Source organism: Rattus norvegicus, chromosome 1, assembly GCF_021556685.1.
Source record: "Rattus norvegicus strain SHRSP/BbbUtx chromosome 1, alternate assembly SHRSP_T2T, whole genome shotgun sequence".
In the NCBI taxonomy this organism is placed as follows: domain Eukaryota; kingdom Metazoa; phylum Chordata; class Mammalia; order Rodentia; family Muridae; genus Rattus; species Rattus norvegicus.
In genome coordinates, this window is record NC_141534.1 from 128,223,434 (window position 1) to 128,246,353 (window position 22,920).

General features: G+C 38.7%; 1 protein-coding gene across 1 annotated transcript in view; it reads right to left on the reverse strand.

Moving 5' to 3' along the window:
* The window catches only part of LOC102546835 (uncharacterized), a 479,532-nt gene that overhangs the window by 439,327 nt on the left and 17,285 nt on the right, over nt 1-22,920 (reverse strand). Inside the window, exons 17-19 of the mRNA XM_087601102.1 lie at nt 2,911-3,345; nt 2,341-2,498; nt 495-2,064 (exon numbers count right to left, since the gene is read on the reverse strand). The gene's annotated coding sequence lies outside the window, so the exon portion shown is untranslated. The remainder of the gene's footprint in view (nt 1-494; nt 2,065-2,340; nt 2,499-2,910; nt 3,346-22,920) is intronic.

Sequence of the window (22,920 nt, forward strand, 5' to 3'; positions counted from 1 at the left end):
GTTATGTCTCCCTTTTCATTTCTGATTTTGTTACTTTGGACGCACTCTCTGTGTCCTCTCGTTAGTCTGGCTAAGGGTTTATCTATCTTGTTGATTTTCTCAAAGAACCAACTTTTGGTTCTGTTGATTCTTTCTATGGTCCTTTTTGTTTCTACTTGGTTGATTTCAGCTCTGAGTTTGATTATTTCCTGCCTTCTACTCCTCCTGGGTGTATTTGCTTCTTTTTGTTCTAGAGCTTTTAGGTGTGCTGTCAAACTGCTGACATATGCTCTTTCCTGTTTCTTTCTGCAGGCACTCAGCGCTATGAGTTTTCCTCTTAGCACAGCTTTCATTGTGTCCCATAAGTTTGGGTATGTTGTACCTTCATTTTCATTAAATTCTAAAAAGTTTTTAATTTCTTTCTTTATTTCTTCCTTGACCAGGTTATCATTGAGTAGAGCATTGTTCAATTTCCATGTATATGTGGGCATTCTTCCCTTATTGTTATTGAAGACTCTTGAGAGTTTTTTGACCTGGTTTTCTCATTGTACTCTTGCTGTCCTGAGAAAATCACTCTGCAGTCTGGCCTTGAACTCATGTTATCTGCCTGCCTCTGCCTCCAGAGGGCTGTGATTAAAGGTATTCACCACTTCTGTTTTATGTATCTTATTCTCTCTGTCTCTCATTCTCTCTGTCTCTCAGTCTCTCTGTCTCTGACTGTCTCTCTGTCTCTGTGTCTCTCTGTGTCTCTGATTCTGACTGTCTCTGTCTCTCTCTGTCTCTCTTTGTCTCTTTCTCTGTGTGTGTGTGTGTGTGTGTGAATGTGTGTGTTGCTCTGTGTTTTAATGAATGTCATTGTTAGTGTTAATGTCACTGTGTGTTTTCAACAGAGAGGGAGAGAAACGGGGGCATTAAGGTAGGTCATGTGGGGGAGGAGAAACTGTGATTGGAATATATTTTATAAAAAATGTTTTCAATTAAAGCAATAATCTTCATAATTATAGAAAAACCATAAATATTAGAAAAATATATTGCAAATAATGTTAAAATTTTTTGAAATATGACTTATAGACTCTAAAGGGTGCAATTAACCAAATGCAGAGTTTAATTTTGGTGTAGCAATGTTTACCTATTGGAAAAAGCATGGGTAGAAAATCTCTAGCATAGGGATAATGAGCCTACACCCACCACTAACGGGGTGGGTTATACTCAGTTTCTTTGCCTCATTATACACTTCCTGTGCTAATTCCGTTTTCTTCATGGCAATGCTGTGTATTACAAGTACCAGTAATTGATGATACCTAAAGTAGCATCGACCACAAAATGACAAAGAAAACAAAAACAACATGAATAATAACAGAAAAACCTGAGTACAGCCTGAGTAAAGTGACATCACAATGAATGAAATAGCACATTAGAAATCACATAGATGATAAGAAAATATTACCATGCCATAAATATAGTAACTGTTTTCACTGTAACATTAAAAGAAGAGTATATTTCCTGCATAAATGAATCACTGAAAAGACATGTCTACAATGTAGTTTTCACAGGAAACAAACAGAAAATAAATATATATCAATGCTATTAGTCCTAGCAGTGCACAGATTTAAGAGTGTGGAGACAGACTGCAGAACTCTAAGTCGCATACAACTAAGTAGGGATTTAAATTTGTGGAGTACCTTTTAAAACAGGAATTGTGCAAAATAAGTTCAAAATATTAAGTTTCAGGGCAATGTACACTGAAGTCTGTGTAAACAGTATTCTGAAACTTTATGATGCATTCCAGGATTCTTTTAGAATTTCGTGCAGGGTACTTTATTTACATCATGTCTACCCTCCATCTGCCTCCCAACTCTTCTGATGCTCCCCATATTTCCACACAAACTCACGAGGCTGAGTACACTAAATAGAAATACCTGATTTTGAAAGTTTAACTTATCTACCAATGACCTGTTTCTCTGTTCAGAAATCCAAATTAAGATCCATGAAGCATGTCTTCCTGAAGGCTCAGATAGTCAGGTCACCTTTGGACTCTTAAGATGGTCTGGGGGATTAACTTCATGTTGAATTGAAGCCATTTCTCTAGAAAAGAATGCAGAAAATTTATTTTGACTTGCAGTTTCAGTTCCATCACAGTGGCAGTATGTGTAACATAACTGATCACGTCACATTCATAACTTAAAAGCAGGGAGCTTGTCCACATTTTTTTAAAGAGAAAAAGAATGTATAGAGTTGAACGGGTTGAGATACGGGGAAGGTAATGTATTAGGAGAGGGGAAGTGGTGATAAAATATATTCTCAATATAAAAAGCAGAGAGTAATAAATACTAATTCATTCAACTTCATGCAAGAACTCACCCTGCCTTCATCATTTTATACAATACAGGATTTTCCACCCAGGGGATGTTCTTAGCTACAATTAAGATAGTTCTTCAAACAACAAGATGACCCCTCACAGATGTCCGAAGGACTTGCCTCCAAGTTGATTTCAGATTCTGCCATGTTGATAGCTACCACTGAACCACAAAATAAACATAGAGAATGTTCATATTTTAATATTGACAATATTTTGCAAACACAATAAATTTCCTTTAAAATTGTTTAAAAAACAAAACACAAATTTAAATCTTACAACAAATCTTTTTAGCACTGACAGTGTAACCAAATAACAAAACTCCACAAACAAGATACTACATTAGAGACACATGACAATAATACAGGAACGGTCTTGGGGGGAGATACAGGTGGGGAAGACTGACCCTGAGGAGAGGAGAGATGAAAAGCTCTGTTTTGGAGATGTAATACGTGGGAGAAGAATTAAAAACAGAATTAAGAAGAGGGAATGGAGGTATGGCTCAGTAATAAAAAGGACTGTCTGATCTTCCAGGGAAACCAGGTTAACTCTCCTGAACCCACAAGGCAACTCACAAATATCACTAATTCCAGTTTCAGGGGATCTCACACCATCATCTGGCCACCAAATGCAATGGACAGTTATTCAAAGACATTGACCTATATTCAAGCAAAAACATTACATAGATTTTTTAAAAATCTTCTGCTTTTACATTTTTTACATTTCAGTCATTACCCACTTCCCAGGCTGACCTCCAGCAGTTCCTCCTACAATTCCTCCTCCCATCCTGCCTCCAAGAGGATTTTCCCATGCTCACCCACCAGGCCTCCCCACTCCCTGGGTCCTCAAGTCTCTAGAGGGTTAGGCAAGGATTCTCTCACTGAGACCAGCCCAGGAAGTCCTCTGTTGTATATGTGTCAGTGTCCTCCCACCAATTCTTCTATGATGCTGGTTGGGCTCAATGTCTAAGAGATCTCAGGAGTCCGGGATAGTTGAGACTTCTGGTTTTCCTATAGGGAAAATGGACGTATCCCATGGTCAATGAAAGAAATTATGTGAAACAAGTAAAATATTGCCAACTAACAATATATAATGTGATCATGATCATGTATGTAACATAAAATTAGTAACCACATGGTTTTTATAATTGGCACCTCTACATTCCTTTCCAGAACACATAATCACTATATATATTGGTAGTGGACAACGTTTGCACTGTTCCATGAAATTTCGCATAATGTGTGCGTGTGTGTGTGTGTGTGTGTGTGTGTGTGTGTGTGTGTGTGGTGTGTATGTGTCGTGTGGATCTCTCTGTGTGTAACATAAAACTAATAATCACATGGGACATTCATATATACATGTGGTACATGTACAAATACATGGTGTCATTCAACAATGTGGTCATAGTTGGCCTAATAATCATATTCTACCTCCCCAGAGGTTGTCTAATTTCTACAACCTGATGGTTATACCCTATTACTGGAAATACTGTTTGTTTATGACATCAAACATGAAAAAATCAGATGGTGCCCAACTAGATGGTTCTGTCCTAATAACTAGAAATCCTGGAGTTGGAATGTATTCTACATATTACTGAAAGTGTAAAGAACTCCTCAGTACCCCCAAGATACAAACTCTGAAATCTACAATAGGAATCTGCTAATAAAATAAATGGAGTAAAAGCATCACATATGTTTCCTAATTTAACAATCACTTTTTTTCATAGGATTCAATGCCTACTCTATAAAATGTAGCTCATATATGAAAAAGATAATACAAAAGAGCCTGAGTCTACATGGCTCATAGGTGTAAAGGAAAACATATTACTACTACTTTGCTAAAGGAATTCAGCAGTGTAATAAACATCAAAGATCAGTGCACTTTTCAACACTTATCATCAAAGATTCTTCTTGCACTAGATCAGAATCAATAATAACATAGATAATCACAACTAGACTATGTGGAGATAACAAAACACTTTGGAGAATTTGCTCATAAATAGGATGTCAACATCACACTTTAACTTCAAGCTTCATTGATCTGTGTGGATTCACAGGTAGGATTAACAGACCCATAGGTGGTTACTGACTCTATGGAAGCACTGTATTCCAGATACAAGTATACCTGAACTAGCAGAGACCAAGGAAGCAAATAGTCCTATGTATATTCAATTTCATTATACCTAACACCCACAGGAAAAGCAATAAGCATCCTTATCAATAGAACCTTATCTTTCTATCCTGGAATGCAAATAACACCTGTTGCAGAAATATTTATATAGTCTTTTTTAGTCCTTGTTTTAGAGGCCTCTAAGTACTCTTCAACAATAACTAATGGCAGGACAAATGAATGTCACATCATGAATACCCAATTAACAATACTAAGGCTTCAATGACCATTTCATTTTATCCCTTTGTACTATTTTAAGATTTACAGAATTGAAATTTACAGCAAGCTTTCCCAACCTTCAGGGGTAACACTTGCATTTTCATCAATCATAGAACTTTGAGGACCTCTATAAAAAGGGTCCTTGCACCTTTTGTGAAATATTATCTATTCTTGCCTATTCAGGTATACTCAATTTTCCCTTAAATGAGTCTCTACATCTGCAAAACACTCAATGATTACTACTATGTCATTTACATAGAATATAAATTTTATACAGAGGGTGGGGAGAATAATGATGCGAATTCTTGTGTCACTAATCTATACTAATCTTTGGTAAAGTACTCAAACTTATTATTCTGAGGGATGCTCTGGAACTGTTTCCTTTTTCTACTATAGGCTACTTGATTCTAAATGCCAGAAAACTTTTTTATGAATGTAAGGCCTGTGGATCAGCTATATAAAATGTCTTTGTAAACAATACAGTACGAGAGCCTTTCATAATGACTTCCATTCCATAGCACATTAAATTTGTTGATAGATTTTCTATACATGGTTGGTCAAAACTTTGGAGAATTTTAAGTAAATTTTATTGACTTGGGTATTCGTACTTATGGCTTATTCTTTCTCCTCATGTACTGTGAAGAACGTTGGCTTTTTCAGATTGTGGTCTCTTATCTATGTGATACATTATTACCTGTAACCTTAAAGAATTCCTAACCTTGTCATTCCTACATAAGATCCATAGTTCAAACACTGCTCTAGAGTAAATGTTCTATCTGACGGCTACTTTTTGTAATTATTTCATAATCTATAAGCAACCAATAAAACTTGGAAGTTATGGACCAGTCAGCTTCGTTTTGACAGAGCAATTATAAAGTGAATAAACAGTTTGGTGTCTCTAGTAAATATTGTGGCAAAACCCAAAGGAAGCAGAATAAGTAGAAAGGACAATCTATCTTCTTTAAGTAAATAAATACAAGATTACAGGTGCTAGCCAAAAAATTGGGGACTAATACCCAATGGTGTTATAATATTTACAACGTCCTAAATGAGTATGCTATATGTGTTTGCTTCCCTGTGTTACTGGAAGCAGATGGCCTAGCCCCTGGCTCTTGGATGCTAAAAATTATCATGAACTTACAAATTTTAGCAATTGTAGAGATAGAGTTCTGTATCTGCAGTTACCTTTATATATCCTTTAGACTATGTAAACTTATTTTCCCAATAATCTGACTGTGATACAAAGAGAACTCAATGCTTATATAGTCGGAGAAGCTGTCTGCATTGAGCCACATCATCTGGTGCTACATATAATATCTTGATATTTCTCTTATTTTCAATCATCTTGGAGACATGTAGGGCTTGTGGCCTAGCAAAGTGTCTTGCAAAAACATTTTAGAGAAAAAAGGAATGAGGGAGTTTGAAATAACAAAGCTGTGTATGTGTGGAAAAATCCTCTTGAGGTCAGAGCTGCTGCCACTGAGAGTGCAATATGTGCATATTGTATTCTGGCCAGGCTGCAACATGACTCTCCATGAATGTCAATACAGCACAAGTCACATGGATCCCACCACAGGTGAAGTCAGTTTTCCACCTATGTGCCATGACATTGGTAACGCCATTTGAAGAAACATATTTATGCCTTTTATCTTCAAATTAGTAAGGAAGAATAATGTCAGAATTCAGTCATGTGATTTCTGGACAGGGAGTCAGGGCTGCCATAAATTAAGGGAGGTTTCCTAAACAGAGACAGCTCTTTTCATACTAACACAATCAAGTAGTGTCTACTCTAATTTCAAACCTTGCCCTCACCCTTGAATCAAGGCAAATTCAGTATCATTTTGTTTTCAGCAATTGGAAAATTTCATATGACTTCAGAGTTTGCCTTCATGACAGAAAAGGTAAAGCAAACAATAAATTGGAAATACTTCCCCTTCCTATAAACAACCTACCCTCAGATGTATATAATTAGTTATATTCATAATACATGAATCCAAGACCCATACATGGGGTAAGAAGTGATATAGTTGTGAATGACTATCCATGTGAAACTTTACAAGGTTTGTCTAGAGTGAAATTTTCTTTTTTATTTTTATTTTCTGCAACCTAACCCTTGAGATTCTGTTCCCACACATAATTCTCCTCTCTGGACTTTGCATCCAAAACCTCCACAGAGCCATAAAAAATACATGGTGCCACAAGAGCACAGTCCTACTTTCCACATTTTTAGTAGAGGTCAAGACAAAATGGTGATTCCAACTGTAATAAACATGGTGGGAAGTTTGCTCCTCAGGAGGTGGCTTCAAGAGTGAGTGTTGGATAAACAAGGCCATACCCAAGTCCTTCACAATTATTATTTTTTTTATTAACTTGAGTATTTCTTATATACATTTTGAGTGTTATTCCCTTTCCCGGTTTCCAGGCAAAAATCCCCCTCCCCCACCCCCTCCCCTTCCTTATGGGTATTCCCCTCCCAACCCCCCCCATTGCCGCCCTCCCCCCAACAGTCTAGTTCACTGGGGGTTCAGTCTTCCCCTTCCACTGGTGCTCTTACTAAGATGTTCATTGCTACCTATGAGGTCAGAGTCCAGGGTCAGTCCATGTATAGTCTTTAGGTAGTGGCTTAGTACCTGGAAGCTCTGGTTGCTTTCACAATTATTTTTAATCAGGTACATGAAGTTGCGTAGAGGATATCTAACATCCAGGATGGCCATTGTAAAAAAAAATTTAACAAAAGTGAACAAACCATAAACAAGGAAGGCAAGCCTTTTAAAAAAAAAATCACCTACTCTTTCTACTTGAAATAAATAGCTTCTTCAGTTGAAGTCAGACTGGTATCTTTTCTGTCTTCTGGCCCTCTAAGATGCTTCAAAAATATACAACTAGTACTGAAACTCAGGGATATCCGTTGTTATACACTGATGGCCAGAAACATCCACTGCCTGGTTCTCATTTACTTGATAGACCTATGGCCCAGATAGGATTTAACAGTGCTATGTGCCTCTCAGGAAGTCATTCTTTCAATATCCTTCAGCATTCTCCTCCCTTTGGAGTGAGCACGGAGACTCAGCTCACCTCCAAGTGAGATTCCTTCTTCCATACAACCAAACCATTCATACAGCGTCTCCACAAGTCTCATCCTCCAACTACTGGAAGTCACTGTATTTGGGGATGCCCTTCTTTTATTCTAGGCTCATTTCGGTTATTTGATACTAAAAGGATGCTCTGAGTGGCAAGATAGGACCTCTGCTTTTACCTTCATTCTTCCCCTACTGTGGATTCAAAACTAAACACCTTCGCCTGTCTGTATGCTAATCTACCAAATACAAACAACAAACAAACAAAAACCCTTTTTACACTTTTTTAATCCTCTTGGTCCCAATCTAGATTCAATTTGCATTGGTAAATCATTACTGCTGGCCTGAATTCAATCTTCATTTTTAATATCTAAACTGATAGGATAACTTCATAAGGTGGAATGGAAAATGGTCTGAGTATTTGCCTCCACATAACTCCCTCATGTAACCAGACCAGATTTTGATTTTAAGGAATTTCTTTTATTCCTCTCATTAATAGCTCCCATAGCCCCTGGGAAGTAAGGTATAACTAAGGTTTTATGCAACAGTCTAGGAAAGGACATAGCAAACAAGTGAGTTTTCTCAAAATGGTTCACCCTTTTACATGGCTGAGATGGGTGTGCTCTAAGAGGCATGAACACAAAATACTTTATCCCAGGATTGTTTCTCCCTCCTAATATATGTTCCTCTCATTAATAAATAGCTTATTGATTTCCTGAGCATCTCTCTATTCTGTTAGGCAGATTTCCTACAGCATCAATATGGAGATAGACTTTAATATAGTAATGCTGATAGGATGAATCGATGATTTCATAAGTCCTCATAATAATATTATAAAACTTCTAAATTGACTCAAACAATTTTCATCCCCCATTTAGAATAAAGCCTGCAAAGTGAGCTCCATAAACCTTTATTTGTCACAGTTCAATGGCAATAAGAAAACAGGCTCAGAATGAATGGCAATTAAAGAAAACATTCATTCTAGGATAGAAATGAGGGCAATACCTTCATAACTACAGAAAATAAATAGGAAATCTACAATTCATTGTAGATGCAAGGACAGAAAAATGAATGATGAAGTAGTTTATGTATATAGAACGTCAAAATAATAAGATATAAAGCAGCTGATTTGTATATTGTCAGAAATATTCTACCTTGCAATATAAAAACTATTGCTTTAAACTTACAATGAAGTTTTGATCCAGAAAATATATAGTGAATGCTTAGTCAGGTACTAGTCTTAATGGAAAGACATGTAAAAAATTCTGCTCTAAGTCCTTAAAAGTGATCAACCTATGGCATGAATTATTATTGTAAACATACTATGAACTTAGGGGATTTAAAAGTGTTTAGAGAGACCCGGTGAGAGAGAGACCCAACCGCCTGGTCAGGTGGGCACTCCTGAGGCTGCAGAGCGGAAGAGACCACCAACACTGCTCACCCTTGCCCACATCCCTGGCCCAAGAGGAAACTGTATAAGGCCTCTGGGCTCCCGTGGTGGAGGGCCCAGGAGCGGCAGGACCCCTGCCTGAGACACCACCGAACCTGAAAGAAACAGACCGGATAAACAGTTCTCTGCACCCAAATCCCGTGGGAGGGAGAGCTAAACCTTCAGAGAGGCAGACAAGCCTGGGAAACCAGAAGAGACTGCTCCCTGCACACACATCTCGGACGCCAGAGGAAAAAGCCAAAGACCATCTGGAACCCTGGTGCACTGAAGCTCCCGGAAGGGGCGGCACAGGTCTTCCTGGTTGCTGCCGCTGCAGAGAGCCCCTGGGCAGCACCCCACGAGCGAACTTGAGCCTCAGGACCACAGGTAAGACCAAATTTTCTGCTGCAAGAAAGCTGCCTGGTGAACACAAGACACAGGCCCACAGGAACAGCTGAAGACCTGTATAGAGGAAAAACTACACGCCAGAAAGCAGAACACTCTGTCCTCATAACTGACTGAAAGAGAGGAAAACAGGTCTACAGCACTCCTGACACACAGGCTTATAGGACAGTCTAGCCACTGTCAGAAATAGCAGAACAAAGTAACACTAGAGATAATCTGATGGCGAGAGGCAAGCGCAGGAACCCAAGCAACAAAAACCAAGACTACATGGCACCATCAGAGCCCAATTCTCCCATCAAAACAAACATGGAATATCCAAACACACCAGAAAAGCAAGATCTAGTTTCAAAATCATTTTTGATCATGATGCTGGAGGACTTCAAGAAAGACGTGAAGAACTCCCTTAGAGAACAAGTAGAAGCCTACAGAGAGGAATCGCAAAAATGCCTGAAAGAATTCCAGGAAAACATAAATAAAAAAGCAGAAGCCCATAGAGAGGAGACACAAAAATCCCTGAAAGAATTCCAGGAAAACACAATCAAAAAGTTGAAGGAATTGAGGAGGGAAATAGAAGCAATCAAGAAAGAACACAGGGAAACAGCCCTGGATATAGAAAACCAAAAGAAGAGACAAGGAGCTGTAGATACAAGCTTCACCAACAGAATACAAGAGATGGAAGAGAGAATCTCAGGAGCAGAAGATTCCATAGAGATCATTGACTCAACTGTCAAAGATAATGTAAAGCGGAAAAAGCTACTGGTCCAAAACATACAGGAAATCCAGGACTCAATGAGAAGATCAAACCTAAGGATAATAGGTATAGAAGAGAGTGAAGACTCCCAGCTCAAAGGACCAGTAAATATCTTCAACAAAATCATAGAAGAAAACTTCCCTAACCTAAAAAAAAGAGATACCCATAGACATACAAGAAGCCTACAGAACTCCAAATAGATTGGACCAGAAAAGAAGCACCTCCCGTCACATAACTGTCAAAACACCAAACACACAAAATAAAGAAAGAATATTAAAAGCAGTAAGGGAAAAAGGTCAAGTAACATATAAAGGCAGACCTATCAGAATCACACCAGACTTCTCGCCAGAAACTATGAAGGCCAGAAGATCCTGGACTGATGTCATACAGACCCTAAGAGAACACAAATGCCAGCCCAGGTTACTGTATCCAGCAAAACTCTCAATTAACATTGATGGAGAAACCAAGATATTCCATGACAAAACCAAATTTACACAATATCTTTCTACAAATCCAGCACTACAAAGGATAATAAATGGTAAAGCCCAACATAAGGAGGCAAGCTATACCCTAGAAGAAGCAAGAAACTAATCGTCTTGGCAACAAAACAAAGAGAATGAAAGCACACAAACATAACCTTACATCCAAATATGAATATAACAGGAAGCAATAATCACTATTCCTTAATATCTCTCAATATCAATGGCCTCAACTCCCCAATAAAAAGACATAGATTAACAAACTGGATACGCAACGAGGACCATGCATTCTGCTGCCTACAGGAAACACACCTCAGAGACAAAGACAGACACTACCTAAGAGTGAAAGACTGGAAAACAACTTTCCAAGCAAATGGTCAGAAGAAGCAAGCTGGAGTAGCCATTCTAATATCAAATAAAATCAATTTCCAACTAAAAGTCATCAAAAAAGATAAGGGAGGACACTTCATATTCATCAAAGGAAAAATCCACCAAGATGAACTCTCAATCCTAAATATCTATGCCCCAAATACAAGGGCACCTACATACGTAAAAGAAACCTTACTAAAGCTCAAAACACACATTGCACCTCACACAATAATAGTGGGAGATTTCAACACCCCACTCTCATCAATGGACAGATCATGGAAACAGAAATTAAACAGTGATGTCGACAGACTAAGAGAAGTCATGAGCCAAATGGACTTAACGGATATTTATAGAACATTCTATCCTAAAGCAAAAGGATATACCTTCTTCTCAGCTCCTCATGGCACTTTCTCCAAAATTGACCATATAATTGGTCAAAAAACGGGCCTCAACAGGTACAGAAAGATAGAAATAATCCCATGCGTGCTATCGGACCACCACGGCCTATAACTGGTCTTCAATAACAATAAGGGAAGAATGCCCACATATACGTGGAAATTGAACAATGCTCTACTCAATGATAACCTGGTCAAGGAAGAAATAAAGAAAGAAATTAAAAACTTTTTAGAATTTAATGAAAATGAAGGTACAACATACCCAAACTTATGGGACACAATGAAAGCTGTGCTAAGAGGAAAACTCATAGCGCTGAGTGCCTGCAGAAAGAAACAGGAAAGAGCATATGTCAGCAGCTTGACAGCACACCTAAAAGCTCTAGAACAAAAAGAAGCAAATACACCCAGGAGGAGTAGAAGGCAGGAAATAATCAAACTCAGAGCTGAAATCAACCAAGTAGAAACAAAAAGGACCATAGAAAGAATCAACAGAACCAAAAGTTGGTTCTTTGAGAAAATCAACAAGATAGATAAACCCTTAGCCAGACTAACGAGAGGACACAGAGAGTGTGTCCAAATTAACAAAATCAGAAATGAAAAGGGAGACATAACTACAGATTCGGAGGAAATTCAAAAAATCATCAGATCTTACTATAAAAACCTATATTCAACAAAATTTGGAAATCTTCAGGAAATGGACAATTTCCTAGACAGATACCAGGTATCGAAGTTAAATCAGGAACAGATAAACCAGTTAAACAACCCCATAACTCCTAAGGAAATAGAAGCAGTCATTAAAGGTCTCCCAACCAAAAAGAGCCCAGGTCCAGACGGGTTTAGTGCAGAATTCTATCAAACCTTCATAGAAGACCTCATACCAATATTATCCAAACTATTCCACAAAATTGAAACAGATGGAGCCCTACCGAATTCCTTCTACGAAGCCACAATTACTCTTATACCTAAACCACACAAAGACACAACAAAGAAAGAGAACTTCAGACCAATTTCCCTTATGAATATCGACGCAAAAATACTCAATAAAATTCTGGCAAACCGAATTCAAGAGCACATCAAAACAATCATCCACCATGATCAAGTAGGCTTCATCCCAGGCATGCAGGGATGGTTTAATATACGGAAAACCATCAACGTGATCCATTATATAAACAAACTGAAAGAACAGAACCACATGATCATTTCATTAGATGCTGAGAAAGCATTTGACAAAATTCAACACCCCTTCATGATAAAAGTCCTGGAAAGAATAGGAATTCAAGGCCCATACCTAAACATAGTAAAAGCCATATACAGCAAACCAGTTGCTAACATTAAACTAAATGGAGAGAAACTTGAAGCAATCCCACTAAAATCAGGGACTAGACAAGGCTGCCCACTCTCTCCCTACTTATTCAATATAGTTATTGAAGTTCTAGCCAGAGCAATCAGACAACAAAAGGAGATCAAAGGGATACAGATCGGAAAAGAAGAGGTCAAAATATCACTATTTGCAGATGACATGATAGTATATTTAAGTGATCCCAAAAGTTCCACCAGAGAACTACTAAAGCTGATAAACAACTTCAGCAAAGTGGCTGGGTATAAAATTAACTCAAATAAATCAGTTGCCTTCCTCTATACAAAAGAGAAACAAGCCGAGAAAGAAATTAGGGAAACGACACCCTTCATAATAGACCCAAATAATATAAAGTACCTCGGTGTGACTTTAACCAAGCAAGTAAAAGATCTGTACAATAAGAACTTCAAGACACTGAGGAAAGAAATTGAAGAAGACCTCAGAAGATGGAAAGATCTCCCATGCTCATGGATTGGCAGGATTAATATGGTAAAAATGGCCATTTTACCAAAAGCAATCTACAGATTCAATGCAATCCCCATCAAAATACCAATCCAGTTCTTCAAAGAGTTAGACAGAACAATTTGCAAATTCATCTGGAATAACAAAAAACCCAGGATAGCTAAAGCTATCCTCAACAATAAAAGGACTTCAGGGGGAATCACTATCCCTGAACTCAAGCAGTATTACAGAGCAATAGTGATAAAAACTGCATGGTATTGGTACAGAGACAGACAGATAGACCAATGGAATAGAATTGAAGACCCAGAAATGAACCCACACACCTATGGTCACTTGATTTTTGACAAAGGAGCCAAAACCATCCAATGGAAAAAAGATAGCATTTTCAGCAAATGGTGCTGGTTCAACTGGAGGGCAACATGTAGAAGAATGCAGATCGATCCATCCTTATCACCCTGTACAAAGCTTAAGTCCAAGTGGATCAAGGACCTCCACATCAAACCAGACACACTCAAACTAATAGAAGAAAAACTAGGGAAGCATCTGGAACACATGGGCACTGGAAAACATTTCCTGAACAAAACACCAATGGCTTATGCTCTAAGATCAAGAATCGACAAATGGGATCTCATAAAACTGCAAAGCTTCTGTAAGGCAAAGGACACTGTGGTTAGGACAAAACGGCAACCAACAGATTGGGAAAAGATCTTTACCAATCCTACAACAGATAGAGGCCTTATTTCCAAAATATACAAAGAACTCAAGAAGTTAGACCGCAGGGAAACAAATAACCCTATTAAAAAATGGGGTTCAGAGCTAAACAAAGAATTCACAGCTGAGGAATGCCGAATGGCTGAGAAACACCTAAAGAAATGTTCAACATCTTTAGTCATAAGGGAAATGCAAATCAAAACAACCCTGAGATTTCACCTCACACCAGTGCGATTGGCTAAGATCAAAAACTCAGGTGACAGCAGATGCTGGCGAGGATGTGGAGAAAGAGGAACACTCCTCCATTGTTGGTGGGATTGCAGACTGGTAAAACCATTCTGGAAATCAGTCTGGAGGTTCCTCAGAAAATTGGACATTGAACTGCCTGATGATCCAGCTATACCTCTCTTGGGCATATACCCAAAAGATGCCTCAACATATAAAAGAGACACGTGCTCCACTATGTTCATCGCAGCCTTATTCATAATAGCCAGAAGCTGGAAAGAACCCAGATGCCCTTCAACAGAGGAATGGATACAGAAAATGTGGTACATCTACACAATGGAATATTACTCAGCTATCAAAAACAACGAGTTTATGAAATTCGTAGGCAAATGGTTGCAACTGGAAAATATCATCCTGAGTGAGCTAACCCAATCACAGAAAGACATACATGGTATGCACTCATTGATAAGTGGCTATTAGCCCAAATGCTTGAATTACCCTAGATCCCTAGAACAAACGAAACTCAAGACGGATGATCAAAATGTGAATGCTTCACTCCTTCTTTAAATGAGGAAAAAGAATACCCTTGGCAGGGAAGGGAGAGGCAAGGATTAAAACAGAGACTGAAGGAACACCCATTCAGAGCCTGCCCCACATGTGGCCCATACATATACAGCCACCCAATTAGACAAGATGGATGAAGCAAAGAAGTGCAGACCGACAGGAGCCGGATGTAGATCGCTCCTGAGAGACACAGCCAGAATACAGCAAATATAGAGGCGAATGCCAGACTGAGAATAGGTCCCCTATTGAAGGAATCAGAGAAAGAACTGGAAGAGCTTGAAGGGGCTCGAGACCCCAAAAGTACAACAATGCCAAGCAACCAGAGCTTCCAGGGACTAAGCCACTACCTAAAGACTATACATGGACTGACCCTGGACTCTGACCCCATAGGTAGCAATGAATATCCTAGTAAGAGCACCAGTGGAAGGGGAAGCCCTGGGTCCTGCTAAGACTGAACCCCCAGTGAACTAGTCTATGGGGGGAGGGCGGCAATGGGGGGAGGGTTGGGAGGGGAACACCCATAAGGAAGGGGAGGGGGGAGGGGGATGTTTGCCCGGAAACCGGGAAAGGGAATAACACTCGAAATGTATATAAGAAATACTCAAGTTAATAAAAAAAAAAAAAAAAAAAAAAAAAAAAAAAAAAAAGAGGCAAAAATGGTAAAAAACTGATCTGCCAAAAAAAAAAAAAAAAAAAAAAAAAAAGTTGTAACATCTAGTTTGGGGCATTTTATATTTTCAATGTACTTATTTTTTCTTTTTTTTTAAAATGTATTTATTTATTTTATGTGAGTACACTGTTGCTTTAAAAATGTATTTATGGGGGGCTGGGGATTTAGCTCAGTGGTAGAGCACTTACCTAGGAAGCGCAAGGCCCTGGGTTCGGTCCCCAGCTCCGAAAAAAAAAAAAACGAACAAAAAAAAATGTATTTATGGGGTTGGGGATTTAGCTCAGTGGTAGAGCACTTACCTAGGAAGCGCAAGGCCCTGGGTTCGGTCCCCAGCTCCGAAAAAAAGAACCAATAAATAAATAAATAAATAAATAAATAAATAAATAAATAAATAAAAAAAAAAGAAAAGGGAGACATAACTACAGATTCAGAGGAAATTCAAAAAATCATCAGATCTTACTATAAAAACCTATATTCAACAAAACTTGAAAATCTTCAGGAAATGGACAATTTCCTAGACAGATACCAGGTATCGAAGTTAAATCAGGAACAGATAAACCAGGTAAACAACCCCATAACTCCTAAGGAAATAGAAGCAGTCATTAAAGGTCTCCCAACCAAAAAGAGCCCAGGTCCAGACAGGTTTAGTGCAGAATTCTATCAAACCTTCATAGAAGACCTCATACCAATATTATCCAAACTATTCCACAAAATTGAAACAGATGGAGCACTACTGAATTCCTTCTACGAAGCCACAATTACTCTTATACCTAAACCACACAAAGACACAACAAAGAAAGAGAACTTCAGACCAATTTCCCTTATGAATATCGACGCAAAAATACTCAATAAAATTCTGGCAAACCGAATTCAAGAGCACATCAAAACAATCATCCACCATGATCAAGTAGGCTTCATCCCAGGCATGCAGGGATGGTTTAATATACGGAAAACCATCAACGTGATCCATTATATAAACAAACTGAAAGAACAGAACCACATGATCATTTCATTAGATGCTGAGAAAGCATTTGACAAAATTCAACACCCCTTCATGATAAAAGTCCTGGAAAGAATAGGAATTCAAGGCCCATACCTAAACATAGTAAAAGCCATATACAGCAAACCAGTTGCTAACATTAACCTAAATGGAGAGAAACTTGAAGCAATCCCACTAAAATCCGGGACTAGACAAGGCTGCCCACTCTCTCCCTACTTATTCAATATAGTTCTTGAAGTTCTAGCCAGAGCAATCAGACAACAAAAGGAGATCAAGGGGATACAGATCGGAAAAGAAGAGGTCAAAATATCACTATTTGCAGATGACATGATAGTATATTTAAGTGATCCCAAAAGTTCCACCAGAGAACTACTAAAGCTGATAAACAACTTCAGCAAAGTGGCTGGGTATAAAATTAACTCAAATAAATCAGTTGCCTTCCTCTATACAAAAGAGAAACAAGCCGAGAAAGAAATTAGGGAAACGACACCCTTCATAATAGACCCAAATAATATAAAGTACCTCGGTGTGACTTTAACAAAGCAAGTAAAAGATCTGTACAATAAGAACTTCAAGACACTGAAGAAGGAAATTGAAGAAGACCTCAGAAGATGGAAAGATCTCCCATGCTCATGGATTGGCAGGATTAATATAGTAAAAATGGCCATTTTACCAAAAGCAATCTACAGATTCAATGCAATCCCCATCAAAATACCAATCCAATTCTTCAAAGATTTAGACAGAACAATTTGCAAATTCATCTGGAATAACAAAAAACCCAGGATAGCTAAAGCTATCCTCAACAATAAAAGGACCTCAGGGGCAATCACTATCCCTGAACTCAAGCATTATTACAGAGCAATAGTGATAAAAACTGCATGGTATTGGTACAGAGACAGACAGTTAGACCAATGGAATAGAATTGAAGACCCAGAAATGAACGCACACACCTATGGTCACTTGATTTTTGACACAGGAGCCAAAACCATCCAATGGAAAAAAGATAGCATTTTCGGCAAATGGTGCTGGTTCAACTGGAGGGCAACATGTAGAAGAATGCAGATCGATCCATCCTTATCACCCTGTACAAAGCTTAAGTCCAAGTGGATCAAGGACCTCCACATCAAACCAGACACACTCAAACTAATAGAAGAAAAACTAGGGAAGCATCTGGAACACATGGGCACTGGAAAAAATTTCCTGAACAAAACACCAATGGCTTACGCTCTAAGATCAAGAATCGACAAATGGGATCTCATAAAACTGCAAAGCTTCTGTAAGGCAAAGGACACTGTGGTTAGGACAAAACGGCAACCAACAGATTGGGAAAAGATCTTTACCAATCCTACAACAGATAGAGGCTTATATCCAAAATATACAAAGAACTCAAGAAGTTAGACCGCAGGGAAACAAATAACCCTATTAAAAAATGGGGTTCAGAGCTAAACAAAGAATTCACAGCTGAGGAATGCCGAATGGCTGAGAAACACCTAAAGAAATGTTCAACATCTTTAGTCATAAGGGAAATGCAAATCAAAACAACCCTGAGATTTCACCTCACACCAGTGAGAATGGCTAAGATCAAAAACTCAGGTGACAGCAGATGCTGGCGAGGATGTGGAGAAAGAGGAACACTCCTCCATTGTTGGTGGGATTGCAGACTGGTACAACCATTCTGGAAATCAGTCTGGAGGTTCCTCAGAAAATTGGACATTGAACTGCCTGAGGATCCAGCTATACCTCTCTTGGGCATATACCCAAAAGATTCCTCAACATACAAAAGAGACACGTGCTCCACTATGTTCATCGCAGCCTTATTTATAATAGCCAGAAACTGGAAAGAACCCAGATGTCCTTCAACAGAGGAATGGATTCAGAAAATGTGGTACATCTACACAATGGAATATTACTCAGCTAACAAAAACAACGAGTTTATGAAATTCGTAGGCAAATGGTTGGAACTGGAAAATATCATCCTGAGTGAGCTAACCCATTCACAGAAAGACATACATTGTATGCACTCATTGATAAGTGGCTACTAGCCCAAATGCTTGAATTACCCTAGATCCCTAGAACAAAGGAAACTCAAGACGGATGATCAAAATGTGAATGCTTCACTCCTTCTTTAAATGAGGAAAAAGAATACCCTTGGCAGGGAAGGGAGAGGCAAATATTAAAACAGAGACTGAAGGAACACCCATTCAGAGCCTGCCCCACATATGACCCATACATATACAGCCACCCAATTAGAGAAGATGGACGAAGCAAAGAAGTGCAGGCCTACAGGAACCGGATGCAGATCGCTCCTGAGAGACACAGCCAGAATACAGCAAATACAGAGTCGAATGCCAGCAGCAAACCACTGAACTGAGAATAGGCCCCCGTTGAAGGAATCAGAGAAAGAACTGGAAGAGCTTGAAGGGGCTCGAGACCCCAAAAGTACAACAATGTCAAGCAACCAGAGCTTCCAGGGACTAAGCCACTACCTAAAGACTATACATGGACTGACCCTGGACTCTGACCCCATAGGTAGCAATGAATATCCTAGTAAGAGCACCAGTGGAAGGGGAAGCCCTGGGTCCTGCTAAGACTGAACCCCCAGTGAACTAGACTATGGGGGGAGGGCGGCAATGGGGGTAGGGTTGGGAGGGGAACACCCATAAGGAAACGGAGGGGGGAGGGGGATGTTTGCCCGGAAACCTGGAAAGGGAATAACACTTGAAATGTATATAAGAAATACTCAAGTTAATTAAAAAAAAAGAAATGTAAATAAGAAATACCCAATTTAATAAAGATGGGGAAAAAAAAGGGGTTTAGAGGTAAGTTTTTAAAAAAGGGTAAAAACTAAGAACAATAATGAAGTGGTGACATATCCCTTTTTGCTACATCCAGTGTGTGTGTGTGTGTGTGTGTGTGTGTGTGTGTGTGTGTGTGTGTGTGCATGTGTGTGTGTGTGTGTGTGTGTTTGTGTTGGTCGGCTGTCTATCTATCTATCTGTCTGAATATAAGTCAGACTTTCTTTTTCTCTATTCTTTTCTCTCAGGTTCACAAAGAGTTAAAAAAACACAGCCCCAGGCCTGGTAAGTGAGAGTCCTCTGAGTCAAAGTGTAAAGAGACAAATAAATAAGTTTCATTGTTTCTTTTCTTAATCTCCTGATGTTATCAGTAGAATATAACTGACAGAAGTCATTAGCTTCTGTCCTGAATAATAGTAAGGGAAGAGGTTAGAATGGCTAGAAGTTATCCAACTTTTCCTTTGTCTATCAGTGCTTCTCACCTCTGTACCTGAGGTTGTGGTTGGGACCTTAGCACAAGGTAATGTCCCAGTTTGAGTATTCTAGCAAAAAGGCCAAGTAGATAACACAGCAGCCATGGAACAAGAACCCCAATGTGTATAAGTGGCAGCTACTCTGACTTCTCTATCCTGACCAAGATTCCAGTACCACCGTTTATGACTTGGCTGTCTCAGCGAAATTATGTTAAATGATGCACATGTAAAAAGAATTATGATTATGATAAAATACCAGTTAAACAAACAGGACATGCTATATCAGTGGTCCTCTCCTTTCTTATGCTGTGACCTTTAATACAATTTTGTGATAATCATCACGCATAAATTTTCATTGCTACCTCATAACTATAATTTGCTACTGTTACACATTGAAATGTAAATATTAATAAAGATAGAGGGAATGGCCAAAGAATGACGGTCCCAACTTGAGACCCATCCCATGGGAAAGAACAAAACATAGACATTATTGATACTTTGCTATTATTGCCAAAAGGAAACTAGAAAAACTGTCATCTAAGATACTTCATACATCATTGGATAGAACAAATGAAGAAACCCACAACCAAATATGAGGCAGAGCTCAGAGACTCTCGTGAAAGAGTGCAGGATAGAATTAAATGGGGCAGATGGGTCAAGGACACCACAAGAAGATCTACAATGTCAACTAACCTGGGGCAATGGGGGCTCACAGAGACTGAACCAACAACATAAAGTGGATTGATGTATGTCCCTTACATATTTATAGCAAATATCCATGTTGGTCCTCGTGTGGGTTTCCCAACAACTGGAGCATAGGCTGTCACTGACTCTGTTGCCTGCCATTGGTTCGTCTCCTAACTGGACTGCCTGGCTGTGCTTCAGTAAGACAAAGGGTCCTTAATCCTGATGTGACTTGATTAGCAGAGTAATGTGGTACCCTACTGGGGCCTCCCCTCCTCTAGAAGGAGAAGATGTAATGGGGGATCAATTTGCAAGGCTGGAACTGAGAGAAGGTGAAAAATGGAAGGTTGTAACTAGGATATAGAATGAATAAATCCATTAATTAATGAAAACAACAATCAAAAATTACTAAATCCTTTACACAGCATGCTAGAAGAATACACACTATCACCAAATGGCTATACACTTATATGGGCATTTGTCATCTTGTAAGTTTTATTTTATTGTGGTCCCTCACATGGATCCTCAAATAATTTGAATATCAAAAAAGATTTTTTAAATGATGCCACATGTTCTTGTACCAATGTGAATTGGGGAAAATGTTATTAACCTCACTGCTAACTGAAGACCTACAGGTAAGAAATAGAGGCTATGGGAGAGAGGATGAGATGTCTAATGGGACAAGTCCCTTATTAAGTTATTAAGTTATAAGAGTAGACCATAATTTTGGCAGCTAATAAGGTACAAAAAAAGAAACTACAGTTGGACAGAAAGAGTAGAAATTATGTGATGGCATTACCTGTATAATTTAATTTGATTATTGAAATATTCATTAAAATGTGTTTCAAATATACTTTGAAAGTAATTAAAATGAAGTTACCATATGTTGGATGAGACAATTACAACCTTGACATATTGTGACAGCAAAGAAAAAATTCAGAGTCAGGTGTGTATTATTTCTGTGTATCAATGGTCAATGCCATTCTCCTCCCAGTAACACATGGTTCTGTAACGGTTATCAGTTACTCTCCACAAACTGAATATATTATGAATTTAAAGCACTGAACATAGACAAGATGATCTGCTTCCCAACTAGAAACTTTACTGGTCCTTATGAGCATCCATAATGTTGAAATGTACTTGGCACACTACCAAAAAAAATAAATCATCAATTTTGCTTATATACAACACATGAAACCTATAAAAGTGACTTCTGTGTAATATATATCACTTCAATGATGCCACATATAATAGAGAAGTAACAAACAACTTAATTGGATTTAAGTGGCATTCCATGAGTTGGACACACATCTGATATTGGTAAAGTTGCCAAGAATCTTAGATGCTATAGGTTCTAGCTTAAAACTGTTATTTGGTAGAGCACTTGCCTAGGAAGTGCAAGGCCCTGGGTTCGGTTCCAGCTCCGAAATAAATAACCAAAAAAAAAAAACTGTTATTCGCATAAGGAAATGTATCAATGATCTCTAATGTCATTAATCAAGGTATTACTTAACCCTTACCAGAGAAGCTTCATTTTACATCAGATAGGAAATGGCCCAGAGACCCAAAAGAGGACAATGTGAAGAGACTTTGGGTAATTTGGACCTATATTGGAAGTCTTCATCAAATCTCTCTCCTCAAGCATTATGGATTTGTGCAGAAGAGGGGGTGAAAAGATTGTAAGAGCCAGGCATAATAGATGACTCCATGGAAAATGTCACTTCTATCCATAACAGACAAATAAATATATGACTGCACAGAGACAGTGGCAGAACACACAAGACCTTCAGAGATTCAAACCAGGCAAAATTCCTTTCAGTAAGTAGGAGATGTGGAAACGAAGTCCTCCATTGTTGGTGGGATTGCAAACTGGTACAAACTTTCTGGAAATCAGTCTGGAGGTTCCTCAGAAAATTGGCCATAGTTCTACCTGAGGTCCCAGCTATGCCATTCCTGAGCATATAGCCAAATATGTTCTAACATACAATGAGAAAACATGATCCATTATGTTCATAGCAGCCTTATTTATAATAGCCAGAAGCTGGAAAGAACCCAGACGTCCCTCAACAGAGGAATGCATACAGAAGATGTAGTACATTTACGCAATGAAGCACTACACAGCTATTAAAAATAATCACTTCGTAAAATTCATAGGCAAATGAATGGAACTATACAATATCATCCAGAGTGAGGTAACCCAATCGCACACATACACACACACACACAAACACACACACAAACACACACACACACACACACACACACACACACACACAACTACGCACTCACCAATAATTGGATATTAGTCCAAAAGCTCAGATTAACCAAGTTACAATCCACAGACCACATGA